We start from the raw sequence: 18,823 nt of genomic DNA, 5'->3' as shown, positions 1-18,823 counted from the left end.
TTATCGGTTGTTCCGATAATTAATTCATTCTTTGAGCTTTTGAGCGTAACTACACCTACCTAAATACAATGACAAAGCAATTTCATTTTTCCCTTTCAGGCACGTAGTACATTAAAATGTACAGACACTATCAAAAGTTTTAGGGCAAAGTTTGTGGCGCCACTTCTGCTTCTCGAGAAATTTTAGTTTCCCTCACTCTTTTTGTTTTCATTGGTCACTCACCGACAATGTTTCGTTTTCCCATGAAGATAAATGCACCCAGAGGGAATAATTGCTTGCAAATTGATCATTCTGTTTCGATTTATATCGGATTTAATGATTATTTAGCGAGCATTTACTGCGTACTTGCCCCGAGTTTCAGCTGTTAGTTTGTATTATCCTTATTTTAATACTCTAACTACAAGCGGTTACGATTGACTAGTGGAGTAAACGACTCCGACTGAGTTGGTAGAGATTGTGAGATCGAGACCCCGGCGTGGAAAAAAATCGGTCATACTTTTTTTATGAAGTGGTTCACTCGTTTTGTATTTCTTTATAGATGTAAATTCATTTTATTTTCAATGCAACAGCATTATATGGTTTTTAACGATAACAAGTCAATAAAAGTTAAGAATAGGGCAAGTGCGGTGTTATCCTTTTTAATAATGGCTACATTTAAAAGGTAAGGGGTTCAGAAAAGAGCCGGCGGTAATGGGCGGATAAAAACCCTGAGTTACCGTTATTGAACAGTTGAAAGACTTGCGTTAAGAGTCACACACGTGTTTTTAGTGGAAACTTACTATTCTTTTTCTATTAATATCAGTCTTAATTATTTTCCAGAATTCACTGACTTCGCAATTTCCTCGGTTTTCCTGTCAGATTTGAAAACTTAATGCACCTTTCTGGAGTGTGCGCGTTTTGTGATCATCGATATTGATGATTTACCTTTTTGTACGTCATTATATGATGCCTTAGTTCAGTTATATAGCGTAAATAGCCTTCATAATCCTCACATACTACTTAACTAGGGTTTCGCATTGTCCGCGTTCTCTGGTTCTCAATTAATGTATCGATCCAACTAATCTCTTAGGACGGATTCGTGCAATTAATCGGTGGACTGAAAAAGAGAACTTGTTAATGCTATACCCTATTGTGAATGCAAGACCTAGAGGGCCTAACCTCACCACTTATTCTAGACACATACTTTTACATCGTCATTGTGCATTTTTAAGCATTTCAATCCTATAGGAGTCCTATGTTGCTTTTAGTCATAGTTGATAACGTAAATTTTGTATAACAATCTTAATTTTTATTTTCAAAAACCAAATTAATAAGCAAAGTTCCTATTTTTACATGTAGTACCTAATTTAAACATTTTCTCGCTTGATAAAATATTTCTTGAAAAAATTGTGCACCCTGGGATGAGAAGCTGGGTCCGAGTAGTAAATCAACGCGTATATCATGTCACCACGTTAATTAAATTGAACGCTATTGAATGATTGGACAATAATTTTCAAGTTATAACCGTGGAAACGTGAATCGTGGAGCTGTAAATCATGGCAAATTGGAAAATGTAAAGCATATGAAAGGGCACATTAAAATATTCATTTTCATCGGTCTTCCTTTAACTTGTACTCACATATTGGTATAAAATCACATTGAAACTCTTCATAAACTATGGGTAGGTATTGAATAATAACAATGGCAATCAATACATAGAGGTCATAGATTTTCATAAGCAAAAAAATTAGCAAAAAAACCTGAGACTTCATCACAACAATCTAACGCTCTCACCTCTTCGCCGTGTCACGAATTACCAGTATGTGAAAATTGGAGATTGCCATAGTGTTGAAGTGGTAATCATGGGAAAATCATCTGTGAGCCATGAACAATGGAATAGCAAACCAAAGGAAAACATTTAGTTCTCAAAAACTTCATCGATAACTGAAAATCAGTATAGAACATCTGAGCTCTGGAAGACCAAAGGAGTCCAGCCTTACGCTGACGGATAATAGGACAGTGGAGGACGGCAAAACAGTTGCCTGAATAGCTGGGCTGCTGAATTTGTCCCGGAAAACTGTTTATTACTGGATAAGGCGTTTCAAGGAAGCCACAAGTCGCTGTTAGACAGCCGAAGGGGTGGCGTATCTCGAGCCACCCATGATTTCGAGGATATCAGGATTCGCCATTTGATCGGGGATAATCCTCTGTGTCGGTACCGTAGTTGCCTTATTTAGGAGGGCGCAATTTGGATACAGCTACAACACAGTTTGAAGGTGGGTGATGGAACATATTATTCAACTCCACAAACCTGCCCTTACGCCATTCCTAACAGGCCGGCGAAAGCATACGAGGATGCTATACAGCTGGAACAACCTAGTTAGCGAATAGGCTTTTTAATGCTTCACCATTTTCGCTGACGGAAAAATTTTCGTAGCGAGGAAGAATAGAATTGTGGAGGATGAGGAATACACGGAATGAAGAAAATTCTTTAAAGTCATAAATTTCACAAAGTGTATTAAAGCGCATTGGATATATCTGTGAATATTTGAGATTATCAAATTAGGTTATCATATTTCCTTTTAAGTTATTACTTCGTGTACTTCATTTACAAGGCACAGCTAAATTTTAAAAAATTTGCGCAAGATTTATTTTTACCTTTAAGTTACCCAGACAATAGTGTGGTTAATAACGAAAGGAAAAGAGAGAATCTTTCCCGCTGGTCTTTCTTGAGTACATTTACGCCGAGGCCAGGTTATTAGCCAATCTTTACCAGCGTCTAGCCCTCTGTGTTCCAACACCTACCTCACGACGCGGGTGATCAGCTTGGTGTTCATTACAGAAAATCTAACAACCTAGAGCAATCGAAACCCATTGGTATATTTGGAATAATCAACTGATATGTATTACCCCTTGTCGCCAGATTTAAACAAACATGTTAACTGAGACACTGGGTTTTTATGAGCTCCTCACTGCCGGGTTACGCCTACTCTCTCTTTGCAAACCCCTAACCTTCAAAATGTCCTAGTTATTCATAGAAATTATGCGTCCAATCATTCAGTTCCTAACTTTCACATGAATTATTATCGTTGAAAAGTGCATAAAGGTGTTGCATTGAATTTAAAATTATTGATATCTACAAAGAAATACAAAACGAGTGAACGACTTCAAATAAAAAGTATGACCGAATTTTTCCACCTCGGGGACTCTTATCTCACAAACTCCACCCACTCAATCGCACGTTTACTCCACTAGGCCACCGCAACTGCTTGTAGTAATTATATAATATTATAATACGGATAATACAAACCAACAGTGAAAACCGGGGCAAATACGCAGTAACTGCTCACGAAATGATCATTTAATTCACTATAAATCGAAACAGAATGGTCAATTTGCAAGTAATTACTCCCTCTGAGTGCATTCATCTTCATGGGCAAACGAAATATTTTCGATGAGTGACCACGGAAAACAAAAAGATTAAGGGAAACTAAAATTTCTTGAGAAGCAGAAGTGGCGCCACAAACTTTGTCCTCAAACTTTTGAAAAAGACTATTCATTAACTTTGGGGGAATCTAACTTCCTGAACAGTATATCTATAGATATAGATGGACGTGGACTGCAAAATTTACAGCTTTACTGATATATATTAATTGATAAAGACTTTTGGTAGCCATATTACAAATTGTAAATGCAGTTGGCTTTCATTTATTTCATGGTAATTGTTACTACAGAACAAATTCGTTCGTGGGGTTAATATTTTTCATGAATTTTTTAACGAAAATATATGGACGTATATCTAGATAATCGAAACTATATATAGATGCTGATAGTTAGGTTCTGTGTTTTTTCTATCATGGGGCCATCTACTGTCGTCTCCTTTTCGCGTGGTGAAACGGTATTTTATCGGACATAAACATCAAGATAGACCCCTCCAGGGCAACTACTGCATTGGGGAACATTCAGCATTTATTGGAAGCATATTTCTTCCAAGTCACCTCACGAAATATTGATTACTTCAATCGATATCTCCACGACCACCGTCATAAAATCACGGAAACCAACAGCGCTCAACTATCTCTATCCAGGCGATCACCCTTCCTAAGCCTCGATTTTTGGCCCCCGTGGCGTCAGAGGGTTTGGATTTTCTAATAGAGCTTACGAGGAGTGGGTTTCCCAGGAAACTCGAATGCTCTTCTTAATCCCACTCCATGTTCCCAACTTGCCTGGCGCTACTCAAACCTTCTCCAATACGGGATCATCCTCCTGGTATCTATAACATTGATGCACTCAACAATAATTGCCTTCACTTCGTAGAAGCGTTTCATATTCATTATACTCTATTCCCGTTGCTATTACTGAACTCTACTACGGTAAAATCCGGCTTTAAAGCGAGTGGACGGAGTAGGAGGACGGAATTAAAGTCAACGTTATTACGGGAAACTTCTTGAGGAAAAGAGAAAATACCTCTATAACTAAATTTTACCACAAATTTACAAATAAACACATCAATATTAAATTTATATTTAATAGGTTAGCAATCGTAAGCGACCTAGTTTACCGGGAGTAGCAAAAGTAAGCTAACATACATATTTTCATTTCGCGCGACAGTTAAAACCGCCTTTCTTCGCGCATTTGAATTGCAAATTTCTTCGCTGATTTCTTAACTTTGAAGTGAAACAAAGCATTCATCTAATAGTCCTTCAAGTTGGCAGAAATATAGCGGTACTTCCCTTGCTTTGTGGCTAGAACGTGGAAATTGGTGGTGCAGGTCTATACCGAGTGTGCACAACTCTCCCTACCGATTTTCAGCTCGAGTTAATGAGAAATAATGACCGATTTCTTGGGTTGTGCCGTTGTAAGGCAATATTGACTTAAACTCTGTCGCCATATCCTTATTTTTGTACCAAGGTACGTATTCGAAGTCCCCAACTGCATAGCCGTATTGATGATAATTGATGGTATCGTGCCTGAACAAGCTCCGTTGTGATGGGTGGGGATATAAATTATAATGGAATACAGCGAAACTAGTGAATGGGATAATTTTCGGGAAGATGCTGACAAAAGATTGTGCTTCAGATCCCGTTGATTGCTTAACGTTACACTATATATAGGTCGGCACGTCGGAAACAATTACGGCAAAAGTTACCTTCAAGTAGCATTCATAATCATAATGTTATGGCTCCGAGGAACAAAGGGACACTAGCGGTATATACAGAACTGCGGTTTAGTGGGAATTGTTTAAAGCTGTTATTATCAGTCATCTTTCATGTAATTTCCACAAATCTTAGTTTTAAAGAACTATTAAGGCCTCCCTAAAAGTAACAGATTCTCTTTAGGTTAATTTTACTCTCATTTATCAGAGACACTGAAAAAGCATTAACTCCACAGTATCTCAAAGTTGTCAACATCTCAACAAGGATAGGATACTCACTTCATATTTGTAATGCTGGATAAAAATTTTTAATACCTTCTAGTGCTAATTATATGACCCACATCTATTACCTGTGACGTTTGTATTTCAATATGCTTTTGCTCATCAATATCACAAAGATGGACTCTTGGCGGCCTTTGTGGCAAAAATGTATGTACCCGGATTGGTATATATTTACTATTCCCACCCCGACATCGATTTTGTGAAGTCATCCCAGATTAAATTAATTAAAAATACATTAAATCAATTATTATAGATATTAAATGCTTGAAGATTAAAAATGACATTGCATGGAATAGTGTTTGAGAATAGTGCTACAATTGTAACACTATTCTCAAATCGTGTTCATCCCCTGGAAAATGATTGCAGAGAACGATTCAATGCGCGCCTCTTGGACGCACCTCGAGTGTAACAGGCGTATATTAATACACGCATAACGCTTTAGCACTTTTATGAGAGCGGAACTAGCAAAGAACTGAATCGGTGAAAAGCCTGGGGAGAATTTTTCCACCGTGATCTCGCAGGCTCGTGACCTACCAAGAATTTCAGATGAATATCGCCACGTAATTGTCGGTTTTCCACAGCCATTCACCAATCCTCAAATAATTCTGATATATGGCTGGCCAACTGTTCACCACGCGGAAATGGAAAGGAAAATGTCGGCTTCTTTACAGTTCATAGACTATTCACAACGATAATCAAATAGAGAATAAATTGCATAAAAATAAGTAAAAATACTTACCAAAGGCTTCGAATATCGTATCCATGGAAATTTCTCATGTATGGCGACTTTAGGTAGTTAGGTCAAAATATTTCCCACGTAGCATCAAAAATTTTCTTACCAAGATTAAAATCCGTACAGAGAGTGAACATTTATAACAAGATGCCGAGCAATGGGCTAAAACGACACAATACGTAAATTTATTTATTTATTTTTCATTACCTCGTAAAACAGCACGTTTATGGCCTTTATAACGGAGAACCAACAGTTGACAAAGAAGGACATTCAAACACGCCCATGCCCTGGATAAGGGCAACATAGCCAGGCGGGATTCGAACCCGCGATCTTCGGTTTGGCAGCTGAGAACTTTATCCCGCCGCCAACTAAGCGGCAGGATGTTTTAATTTTCCTCATTTCATAACTTTTTATACTTATTTTTTCACATTGAATTATACATATTTATTCATGGATTTATAGACAAAGCATACGTAATGACGCATAGAATTTTTTTTATTCAAATTAATTTGAAGACTCTTTCGAGAATGCATTTCTGGTGAGATATTCTCATAGAATTGAATGGTCTTCACGAATATCCGCTCTACTTGGACGAATTTAACCGAAGATGAAATAAAGTGACAGTAAATGCATAATTTAAAAATGGATATTGAATTAAACATTCTAAATTATTTAAATGCAATAAATTTGGCTAAAAAACGAAAAAACTTATTGCACAAATATTTTTATCCAGAAGCAGTTTCTGATGAGAATGTGAAACTTTATTCACTTACACAAAAAAATTAAAATAGCCGGCGATTTTCGGTGAAAAGGTGTTTTTTTTTATTTTTCATTCCAAAAAATTTATGATCGGAAAATATAAAATGTGAAAGGAATCGCAAAGCAAAATTAAAAATAATGATCATAAACGTCTAGCCTTGTTCCTTGTCTAAAAATTACTGTGCAATCAAAATGTAAGAGTAATAAAAATTATTGATATAATTATCAAAATTATTATTATTATTATCATCATCCACAATATGAGCCATTTTTTACTACACAACAATGTGAATACGAGTTTAATGTCCCGACAAAAAATGATCATAGAGCTGAATTTTCGGATTCTACTTTTCACCTTCAATTGTCCAGCCAGTTTAGCGGCCATAAACATAGGATTGAAAGTTTGCAGTTAATTCATCATTTTGCTGTGAGTTTATAAATACCTTACACAATAGCTATTGTGAAGCAAACCATTTAATTTCCAATGTCATAAAGAAACGCGTACGCCATTTGCGTGACGGCGATTTCGATTTTCTGTTACTATGCCAACCAGGAACTTCAACAAAATGACTATGTGAATCGATAAATTCTTTTCACCGAATCTCAAACAATCTTACTCTCATTCCAACAGGTCTTGAACAAAATCTTGAATAAAACTGGTAATAATACCTTTCTGATAAATATGATTAAGTATTTCGTCCAACAGCTACCACTAAATGTTTACGAAACTTGAATTCTCCTTATTCAAATTCACCATGAGGTGGAAATAAATAGTAAATCATATTAAAGTTGAAGCTTTGACCATAGCGGGGATTACAATCAGCTAGCTTCTATACGACAAATGCATACCATGAGGTGTAGGTCAGACCTGGTTCAGAACAGGAAACGCTATCGAATAACAATTCTTTGCGGCCACAAATAAAATCGATAACAATCCCACACTTCAAAAAAAATCGCTGTGGGCAAAACTACCCAATGAACTAAGGACTATAATAAGGCAAAACACTTAACGGGAGTTACTTTAGCAATGATTCGATGACTAGGAAAGTTAATCATAACAAATATTTTCTGTAAGAAATTTTTCGACAACATAAGTCATAACTCTCTGTACTTAAAAAATGCCAAGTTGAAATAATTACATCAACCTACTCATGAAAACTGCTTTCATAGTTCGCACAAGCATCCCCCGTCCCTGAGTTTACACATCGACTGAGCTGTTCATCGACTGTAAATGACGTCTATGAAAGTTAATTTTCAAAATTCGCTCCGCTACGTAAAATGATTTTGGAGCATTTCAAGTTATCCAAATGCATAGAATTGAGTAAGGTGAGGAGTGTTCCGAATCAATCGATTAGTGATTTCAAATTAATTAGTTTTGAATCGAATCTTTCAAGAATAAAACTTAGCCCATTTACAATTTATGAACTTCTCAAAATTAATCTCAGCCACTTTCGTCAGGACATGTTGGTGCAATGTCCACTAAAGCTTCCATCCAACATAAAAATCAAACAATATATATTCATAATTAATTATTCGAACTTTTTCAATAAATTTTACTACATATGCAACATGTTTCAACACCGAGTAGCATCATCAGATACGTATAAAGTTGTAAATGCACCTGATAACATACTAATGAAATTCAAAAACTTCCAAGAGGTGAAGACTGACGTCGGTAACACACAATAAATAAATAAATGCTCCAGTCCAAGCTCCAAATTGTTGAATGACCGCGCAGTTTCCCCTCATGTGCATAGATACCCTTGCTTCACTAGTCTAGATCCTTATTAGCACAAACAGGAGTCAGAACTTTCTCTATCGTACAAGAGATTGGATGGTGAACATAGAAATAGGAGGATTAAAAGGAATGTCGGTGCATATCCCTTCCCATTGCAAGTATTTTCAGTAAAAACAAAACCCAAGAGAGATTAAAGTAGTAATTGTTAATGATTGAAATATTAACAAAATACACAACTGCGTCGAAGCAAAATATGAAGGGAAGTGAATGGGAGTAATCGCGCAAAGAGTCCACAATTCGTCAATAAGCATTACACAAATTAGACAGCGAATATCTGGAGACTGTGCTGCTTGTGTGCTGACTGGAGAGGCTGTGCGGTAGGCATAGATTGATTTAGCAATTAAGGATAGATATATTTCATAGGGACACGAAGAACAACCACCATATTAGAACAGCACATACTAATTAGAGGGTTTTTAACTAATTTTAATGCTTTTCAAATTCGAAAAAAACTTCATCTGTTATAAAAATATTTTTAAAATTCATGATTTTTAGAATACTTTGTTATCTTTTATGGGAAAAAATTATTGCTTTTATATTTCGGGGGAGGGGGGGTTCAGACCCCCCGGACCCCCCTGGCTACGCCACTGGTTTCCAGGTCCAATAGAAACGATAAATTAAGGGAGATATTTGCCGAGCGAATAGTTATGGAATTCGTTTTTCCCAAGAACAACAAAAACTTTAACAACTGTTCGGCGTGATTTCGTTTGAGCATTTCCTATATATTTCTAATCGGCTGGTATCCTAAGACCCCCGCCACACGCCTGTTTAGGCGGCTTGCGGGGTAGTATGTAAATGTAGATAAGGTGGCGGGCCATCAAAAGTGAAGTACATTTACGAGGAATATTCGTAAAGTAACGGCAGTTCGCTTACATTTAAATATTAGCGCTTCAAAACACATTTTTACTCCTGCAGCGCCATCATCTGATTCATTAAAAAGCTATAGCAGCATATGTTTCGTTTCAGAATGCGTTTTCTTGCCCGTGCATGCAAACAACAAAGTACGAGACAATCGTTGATCTCGCCAGCTGGGAAGTGCATTCTGTCAGTGGCGCAGCGAGGGGGGGTTTTGGGAGTTAAAACCCGCCCCCAGAGCTCAGAGAAATTATTAAGTTTAATCAATTTTACCTAATTGGATCAGTATTACTTATAGAATAGTGTTAGGATTAATCAAATATCCCTCAGAGCCGTAAAACTCGCTATATTTAACCATTAGTCTTAAAATTTTTCTGAAGGAGGGCCCACGCAACTCCTGCTTACCCTGATGGGTATGCAATACCCCCATACACCTAAGTATTGGTTGCGCCTAAAACCCCCCCAACCTTAATTTTTAGCTGCGCCCCTGCATTCTGTCATACGATTCTTGTAATGAAAAGGATTTCCGACAGCTCATCGGGAGTTATATCTAGTTTATGGACGTACAGTTATGAGTGAACGAAAAGTTAGACAATGGTGCCTTGAAATCAATTTGAAACAGTGGTTCGGTGGACAAGGTTTCGAAACTGAAGAGAACGGCATTGTCAATTGGTTCAACTCTTAGGCAGCGTGCTTCCATGTAGAGGGGTTAAAGAAGCTGGTGCAGCGGTACGAAAAATGCTTAGAAGTGAACGACGATTATGCAGAGAAATGATGTAGGTTTGCAGCCAACTAAAAGTGCCCATAAAATGTGTTTCATTTATTCAGATTACGTGCACACCGCAAGAATGCGTGCACATTCGTTTTCTCATTATTATCATTGGTTCCCCCAATTATCCCACACCGCACCCGGGACGGAGATGCATTTTACTAAGTTTCCAAGGCTAATTATGTGCAATTCCTGTCATGAGAAAACCAATGTGCACACATCCTTGCGGTGTGCACGTAATCTGAATAACCTTGCGAGAGAACGGAGTGGAAACTGCCGACTTTTCCCGCCAAAGAAAGCAACGGAAAATGAAAGCAAAGAGGAGCACCGCCTGACGAATGGTCACACTTCAACAGCCAGCGGAGACCGGAAAATTGGTCTCCGAGTGAAATCTTTGACATAAGAAAAGAAAGTCGACTGATTTCAGCTTGACTGCACAACAGTGCTGCCATACAACACTGCAAAACTCGAAATGTCCGCTTTACTTCGTTTCGCCAGCCGTGGCTCGGTAATACTCAAGCCCAAAATAAGGATGAGAAAAAATGGTGGAATCCTTAGCGAGTTGTACAAATCATATTTATGAGAGGAAAATAAATATAATGCATGAAATTATTAGTTAAAAAGTCTCAACGAAAATAATCTAACTAGGCCATTTCAAACTGATCAAATCACGATAAAGCGTTAAAAAATGAAATATCTTTTTATTAAAAATGTCAATACTCCTTGATGAAATGACTGATGAGATTTTCAATTATTTATTTATGATTTGACGCAAAAAAATAGCATTAATTTTTAGTGGATCACTTCTTTTATAGGTACTCAAGGAGGAGTAATGCGAAATTAATAGGAAAATGCTTACGTACGCAGTTGGCAGTATTATTCAATAAAAGTGTGCTTATTACACTTTTGTGGCATTAAGTATGAACCTTAGCTTTTGCGGAGGAACATAAAAGTACGTAATATGAGAATATTTTTAAACATAAAGCAATACGTAATAGAAATCTAAAGAAAATAGGATTTATTCCACCGGTAAAAATAAGAAGAATTCAAAGTATTAAAGTCGTCATAGTAATTTTTGTTTTCTTCAAGGTTTGCAATGATTTCTATTTTTCATTTTATTTAGATGGAATATCATGAATTTTTGAGGGTAGGAGTTTTGAAGTTGAGTTATTCCAAAAGACAACGTCAGACTTATGACTTGTTCGTGCATCAGGGATGAAATCAAACAGGTTAATATTTAAAGTTTTTCTCGAAATGTAAAGCTTGGAGAAGAATCCAGCAACGTAAGTAATAATAGCAACGCATTCATCCCAACCGCACTTCACATCAGAGATAATATGACTGGTATTGTTTATGCCAAAGCCACAATAAATATAATTTTACTCCACCCGAGGTGAAGTTAAGGCTAGCTCTCGTATTCCATTGCAGCAGAAAATTTCAGTCGCCACAGAATACGCGGAAAATAAATCTGGCGGAAGATTCTATCATCTGAAAGCATTTTTATTTATCGTTCTTCCATAAAACGATATCAAAGCATTTAATTACAAATGTAACGAATTATTTTATGAAAGCGCATACACAGAATAACGAAGGCAACTATAAAAGCACGCACGCACAATTATATTTTTATTTCCATGACAGGACTTCCTACTTTGATCAATGTAATAGGGTGATACCAACGCACGCACTTCGCAGAAAAATGTTTTTAACGAAACGTAATGGTTTTAAAAGGGCAGCATAAATGATTATAGAAAGTTGATCTAATGCATTAAAAATAATAGTGTAAAGTACGCCGTTTGCGTCTGTGACATCTCTGCTTCATTGCTCTCGGGAGATAAAAGTGTTTAAGCACGCTAATGAGGGTCTCCATGGAAGAAAATTTAAATTAATCTATGACAAACACGTTTAATAAGCATGGTAATGCAAAAATGATGGCCTTAATACTTCGTTGAAATAAAAAGCTAATTCGACGTTAAGGCATGTGAATCGCCATTGAGCGCTGTACGCGCGGTAATTATTCAGGGCGGCATGCATACTTGAGAGATTAATGTCATTTTGAATATTAGCGTAAGAAAAATTAATAAACACGAAAAATATTTCAATAATCTCCGTATCCGTTGCATAACACCGAAACCATTACATGATTACTTGAGGCAACTTAAAATGCGGCCATTCAAACAAAGATAAACAATTATCCCTTCCCGTCACTTACCTCCCCTCTCCCCTTCCCCTCCAATCACCCGACCACAGAGTATATATCCCAGCAAATTCTTATTTGTATCACTAGTCTTGAATATGGTAGAGTGTAACCGAAACTAGTCGGCAATAAAGTGTGTGTTTTGTAGAAAAGCAAAGTAATTTCCTTCCAACCATAAAGATAAACAAGGCCATTAGAATAAATTTGTAGCAGACAATTAGCTATCTCCTAATCGAGGGCAGACACCAGAACCTCAAGTACGGCTTCATGGTTTTCCTTACGTGAAATTCTGAAGTTATAAACTGTCAACCACGTTTAATAATCCAAATATCGTAAAAATTGATTGAGTTAACAAAAAAAAAGACTCAAACGGAGATAAAAGTGTAGAAGCTTACCGTTCCTTACATTGACGTAGTAGGAAATATATTTAGGTATGATAACTTTAGACAACTTTTCTAACCACCTAATTTGCTAAATAAATGCTAAGCAATGATGTGAGCAGTGAAAAACGTAAATAATCAATTAAATAATTTTTGAGAACTTCAAGGCACAAAAAGTGAATTCTGCGATCCAATATTGATTTGCAATATTTCTCCCATTAGCCTACGTGTTTGCATACGCCAAGGCGCGATACATGATCAATATTTATATCCTACACATACATTCATTCGGCACAATTCCATATCGCAAGCAAGCTTACGTAAAACGGAAAAATTATCATACGATTAGTTTTATAATGAGTTTCTCCACGACTTAGAACACTACGCCAGCCAATGTAGGCAAGGGTGTTCACAAATATATGTGAGAAGTAATTGTTCATTACGAGGCGATATCAACAGAAGAAAGAATATCATTACATCGCAAATAAAGACCTACGAGGTAATGGCAGCGGATAAGCCATTGGTTCCCCTCCGGGCAGATTATCCGTCTGATATTTCATAATGACCTTCAAATATGAAATATTCTCCATCCACCTATAATTGATTGCAAGGTGGGCAATTAGTACAATGATAATTTTCTGGGAAAGGGACGGTGTGCAGCCTGATTTTAACGTCGACTTTAACGTAAGACAATAATTGACACGTTTTGGTAAAATGGCTACTCAGACATTGACCGAAGCGTTAAATATTAATTGATATTGAATTTCAAATTAGCATCATCATAATTTATAATTTGACCGATTAACTCGAAGGGTGTGAGAGGAATGTAAAATATGAAAACAAAGAAAGCCAGACATGGAGTCCAAAACAAACACTCCTCCTCAAGGACATAGTCGTTAACAAGCAATCTCGCTTTTTGGAAGGACATCTGATCAGCTGAGAGAAGGGAAAAATTAAGAAATACAAAAATGCATGACGGGAAACGACTTCCCCCCCACCCAAATCCCCCCTCTGACCTAGAGAAAGTTTAAGAATGTGGCCTTGGAAGCGTAGACTCGCCGATTAGGGGGCCAGCAACACAGTCATGTGTCGAGGAAGACGATTCACTCCAACGATTAGAGCATCTCACGACTGGCCAGTCGACTTGCAAGGCCACGGCTCACTCAGGATGCTTCAAGACGAAGGATTCGGCCAAATTGTTGTGAGATAAATCGCTCACCTATCCATCAGTAAGAACGCATCATACATTGAAAAATACATAAAATTTGCTATAAAATTTAATATACAAATATTTGGACAAACCAAAACACCTCAACAAAGACATTAAATGGTCACATTTCCTGAGGAAAAGAATTATTTATTAAATAATGTACGATCTCATATGACTCAAAGCAACGTTTTTGTACAACAAGAAATTAGTAACCCCGCAAAAGAAATGGATCGTAACACCACATGTATAAATATAATTAATATTCAGAAAATGTATCGTGCTAAAATCACCGCTATTGTTCTACGGCGCAAGAGTAGCTCTCCGCAAAAAATATGCTTCGACGATCTGAGAAAAGCTAGTCGGGATACGGCTCACATAGAAACGTTTGCTTGTCCCTCACCACGAACTTGATCACTTACACTATGCAATAGTGATTTTTTTTACAAAAGTAGGAGCTCTAATGTATTTCTGTATCCTGAATTCGGAAATGATACCCAAAATATCGAAAATAGGGCTAAAGTATATATTTTTTAACATCCCAGATGGGCCTATCGTACTTTTCATCGGAGCCTGAGGGAGTTTGAACGGTCTTGCCCTCTAGAAGAGTAATGATGGCTTTATACCAACAAAATTAAATTTACCAACGACAATGTCCTCACAGAAATTGTTTAATTTAAAACGATTTCCTTCATAAATATGAGTAAGACATTAAAAACTCGAGTATGGAAAGCATGAAACTGTTAGAAAGAAAAAAATTCCACAGTGACCCGGGGTCTAGCAGCCGTCCCGTGAGAACTGCACCGCGTTGAGAAGCGCGGGCCAGCGAATGTACCGGGTGGACGCTAATCCCGTGATGATGAAAAGTTTTGGAGGTTATGCCAGGTACTCAAACTCGCCAAGAGTAATTTTTTTTCAAGATTAGTAGCGCATGAATACAGAAAACTTAATGTTTTGTAGGGGCAAAAAACTAATCAGATAATTTTTACGGAAGGCAAATAAAGAATCGCCAAGAAATTGTGATATTGGAAATGGAAAACTGAAGTTTTGTACCAGAAAATTCCTCAGAATGAAGGATAAAACTATTATTACTAACTCTAATACAGTTTTGGCAGTGAATATGCCGATATTGCTATCGACGCCTACTACTTAACGGAATTAAAAACAGCTTAGCGTCATCCTGGACTACACTTGTAATACATTACAATATGGGCCTATCTTTCATGAAAGCTTCTTCTGCTCGCTCGCATAAACTATAATTCAACTTTTATCGTTATGAAAACTGGATTAAAAATACAAAATAATCTAATGAAAAATCCTATTAGGTACTTGCTGTCGTCATAATTTTCTGATTAAATACACATACAACTCCGTTGAAAAGAGCATTGAAGATAGATATATGAGCAAAGGGCTAAAAAAATGCGAGAAAAAAGGTTAAATTGAAGATGATGGAAGCTTAAAATCAAACAATAAAAATGTGGCCACTGATTGAAACGCAGGATCCACCGGCTGCGCTGTCAGTAGGTCCAAACTTAATATTCGCGGGGTATTTGTCAGACAGAATATCCCTTTGGAATGTAAAATGTACGATGGAATTGTAGGCCGATATCTGGTGCTAAAAATTAAATTTGATGACATTCAATAGAGCCTACAAGTAAGGCATATTTACCAACTGATGACTCAAGATCCCGTCATTCATAATAACAAATTAAGAGAACTTAATAAAACTAGCAATACCCTACTTATTAATTAAGAGATTGTTTTCAGAATACCACAAATAAGTCACAGGTAAATTGTGTGACAGAGAATGCTCATGGAGGTTAGCATGCAACGCATTAAAATCTAATACGCAAAATGAATGCTCCCGATCACTATAAGCACAATAAATTACCGTCGCTAGTATCTATTTTCTTCGAAAAATTTCATGAGCAATTAAAATCTTAGAAACATAGTTCTCTAATTTTCAATGGCGAACTTTGGTCCTTACTAGAAACCACTTCACTTTCGACATTTAGCGTTTCGAAACGATAAAGCCACATAGCCCCTGGCGGTAACACATTAAGGAAAACACATTTTTAGAAGGTCATGAGATATATGGAGAACATTAGAAAAGACAAACAGGGGTGACCTGCTATCTCATTCTGGGGTAGACAAAATACATGAACGAAACTTCTATTTTAAACACATTCAAATATGCATTTGGAAGTGTTTACACTCGATAAATGAGGATCTCCTTCGCATTTAAAAGCGAATTGCTCATTTATAATGTATTCGCTTTATATAAACTGGAGAAAAATCAGTAACTAAGATTATTGTACTAATTTTTACGATACCAATTAAAGAATTTTGCCATGCCACACTTTTAAAGGATAAAGGAATTGTAATGCACTGCATTCATTGTATGACATGAGTTTCATAAGATGCCTGTCGAACTTCATGATCTCGAAGGGGACACGATAGGCAATAAATCTTAACTTCGAGAAGTCGAGAAATAGTATGTCATGCGCGTTCATGTGATGAAATCCACCTTACCGCTGGACACCACGCATAATAACAAGAAGCGCCAACCACGCAACATAGCAAACAGAGGAGAACCTTGATGCACGACAACTCTCCCTAGCTCGTGCCTCAGCGAAGTAAATAGAAGTTTCTAAATAAGTCAAGTTTCTCTCTTGGTTTGGAAGGTGTGAGGCAGACAGCTACGGTCGTGATTATGATATATTAATACTTTCCCATTGAGCAACAAGAGTTACAGAACACTTACATCCTCAGTTTTCAAGCAAAAATGCATTAATAATAATAGTGAAAAAATCGTTTCTAAATCATGGCATGCGAGATGCCATTCACTGGGAGCTGTATAGAATTGTTCGACATGAATCCGGGCCCAATTTTACTTGCGCAGCGGACAAGGGGAGGAAATAAGTTATCGGATATTATGGAATTTATCGCAGTAGCGGTAAATGCTTTTCGTGGGAATTTTCTGACAATGCCGTTGGAAAACTTACGTTTCATGAGCACACTTGAACTCGATAGTTACTTTTATCGCTATCATACCACCGAAAGAAGCACAATATTGCTCTTTAAATCGGAGTTTCGTAATAATCCAACAAGTAAACGAACATCCCTGCCTCGGATAAGGGAAAGCTTACCTAGGGCGCATTCGAACCCGCGGCCTTTCGTTTGGCAGGCGAGGACTTCACCCCGCCGCCACCGAGGCCAGCAAATTATATGTTAATACATCAATAGCTATCACATTCCACGGTATAATAGGGCGTCTTTCAATTTGCACAGTATTAATAGTGGGGCGATTGGAAAGTGAATGGATGACACCTTCGCTCATCTGATGCTCGCAAATGATGTAAGCATTGACCTCGCCTACCGTCAGGACAACACGCTCGTGCACATCATGTTAGTACGAGCGCCTTCCCTCGGTGGCCAAAACAAGACGACATCGTGACCATCACCTCAGTTGAATCATTACACGCGCGATCTCTTCCTCCGACGGGACACCCGCGCTTGACAAGTGCCTTTGACCAAAACATTCGCACAAACAGCTCCGCACTCTAATCCCAATCAGGTGGTACCTTTCCTCCGACGGCCTGACAGTCACGAAGACTTCCTTCCTAGTTTCATTCGGGCGCTCCTCAACATGTAATTTTCCCCACACACCAATTATAATCCCGTAACACGTGAGAAACAGCGAAAGACAAAGTGCAGAGAGCGAACCTTCGTGGCCTTGCTTACCTTGCGGTCGCCGCTTGAGCACAGCAGCCACCAACACCTGGCCAGTCAAATAACACTCCCAACGAGGGTCAAAAATCACAGTCGATGTAAACACAACGCGAACACTGTTCGAAGGAGTTCGCCACTATTCGAATGGAACGCCCGGCGGGAGCAAGCACGACGCAGGGTTGACTCACGTCCAGCTGAAGTCGCCGAGCGAGGAAGTGCCGGGCTCGGGAGCGAACAAAACACACTCGACGCTGCGAGCACCCAGGCCGCACTGGCTGGTTGGCGGGGGGCGCGCGTGTCTCTACCCTCCCCCCCTCGATTCCCCTTCTCCTCCACCTCTTACCCCTCTACCCATCCCTATCTTACTTCCCCTCCGCACTCCCCTATCCCGCCTTCTAATGGAAAGTGTTCCTTGGGCGGAGCGCTGTGGGGCCCAACTCGCGTGCGGTCAGCGAGCAGAAGGGTCCGAAGATAACGACCTCTGCAAGGACGTCTTCCCGCACCACTCCGAAACAAAAATGAAAGGGCGCATTGCCGAGGAAGGCCATGAATGGAAAACAATACGTAAATTTCAACCCTTCCTGGTAAACATACACTTTGAATACACTCTTTAAACTATGAACTTACTCAGAGTTCCTTGAGGTCGGTTCATTGTCGAAATTAGAAATAAATTCACCGTAGAGAGCGCCTAGCGTGAGACTCCCGCACCCACTAGTAGACTCCCCATTATGTTTAAATATTTTAGTTAATTAACATTAAATTATACGTTCTAAAAATACGTCAAAGCCGTTTTATTGATCTACATTAATGTTTCAACTTATTGTGAGAGATGAATGCTAGAGAAGTTGTAGTTTTCCCTAAGGTAAGTTACAAAGTTCATGAAGTTGACAAAACGGCCAATTTTACGGTGAGCAGAGTCATTTATTGCCCTGGCGTGTCTACATTTTTTGATTTTTCATAAAACAAAAGATAAATCA

The 18,823-nt window shown here is 38.1% G+C and overlaps 1 protein-coding gene across 4 annotated transcripts in view; it reads right to left on the bottom strand.

Annotated features, from left to right (window-relative positions):
* The window catches only part of LOC124170556 (Ig-like and fibronectin type-III domain-containing protein 1), a 381,562-nt gene extending 363,456 nt beyond the window's left edge, over positions 1-18,106 (bottom strand). For all 4 annotated transcript variants that reach the window (XM_046549349.1, XM_046549352.1, XM_046549351.1 and 1 more), the window contains exon 1: positions 17,859-18,106. The gene's annotated coding sequence lies outside the window, so the exon portion shown is untranslated. The remainder of the gene's footprint in view (positions 1-17,858) is intronic.
* Positions 18,107-18,823: the final 717 nt, after the last annotated feature.

Source organism: Ischnura elegans, chromosome X (genome assembly GCF_921293095.1).
Source record: "Ischnura elegans chromosome X, ioIscEleg1.1, whole genome shotgun sequence".
NCBI classification, from domain to species: Eukaryota; Metazoa; Arthropoda; class Insecta; order Odonata; family Coenagrionidae; genus Ischnura; species Ischnura elegans.
This window is presented reverse-complemented; position numbering and strand designations above follow the sequence as displayed.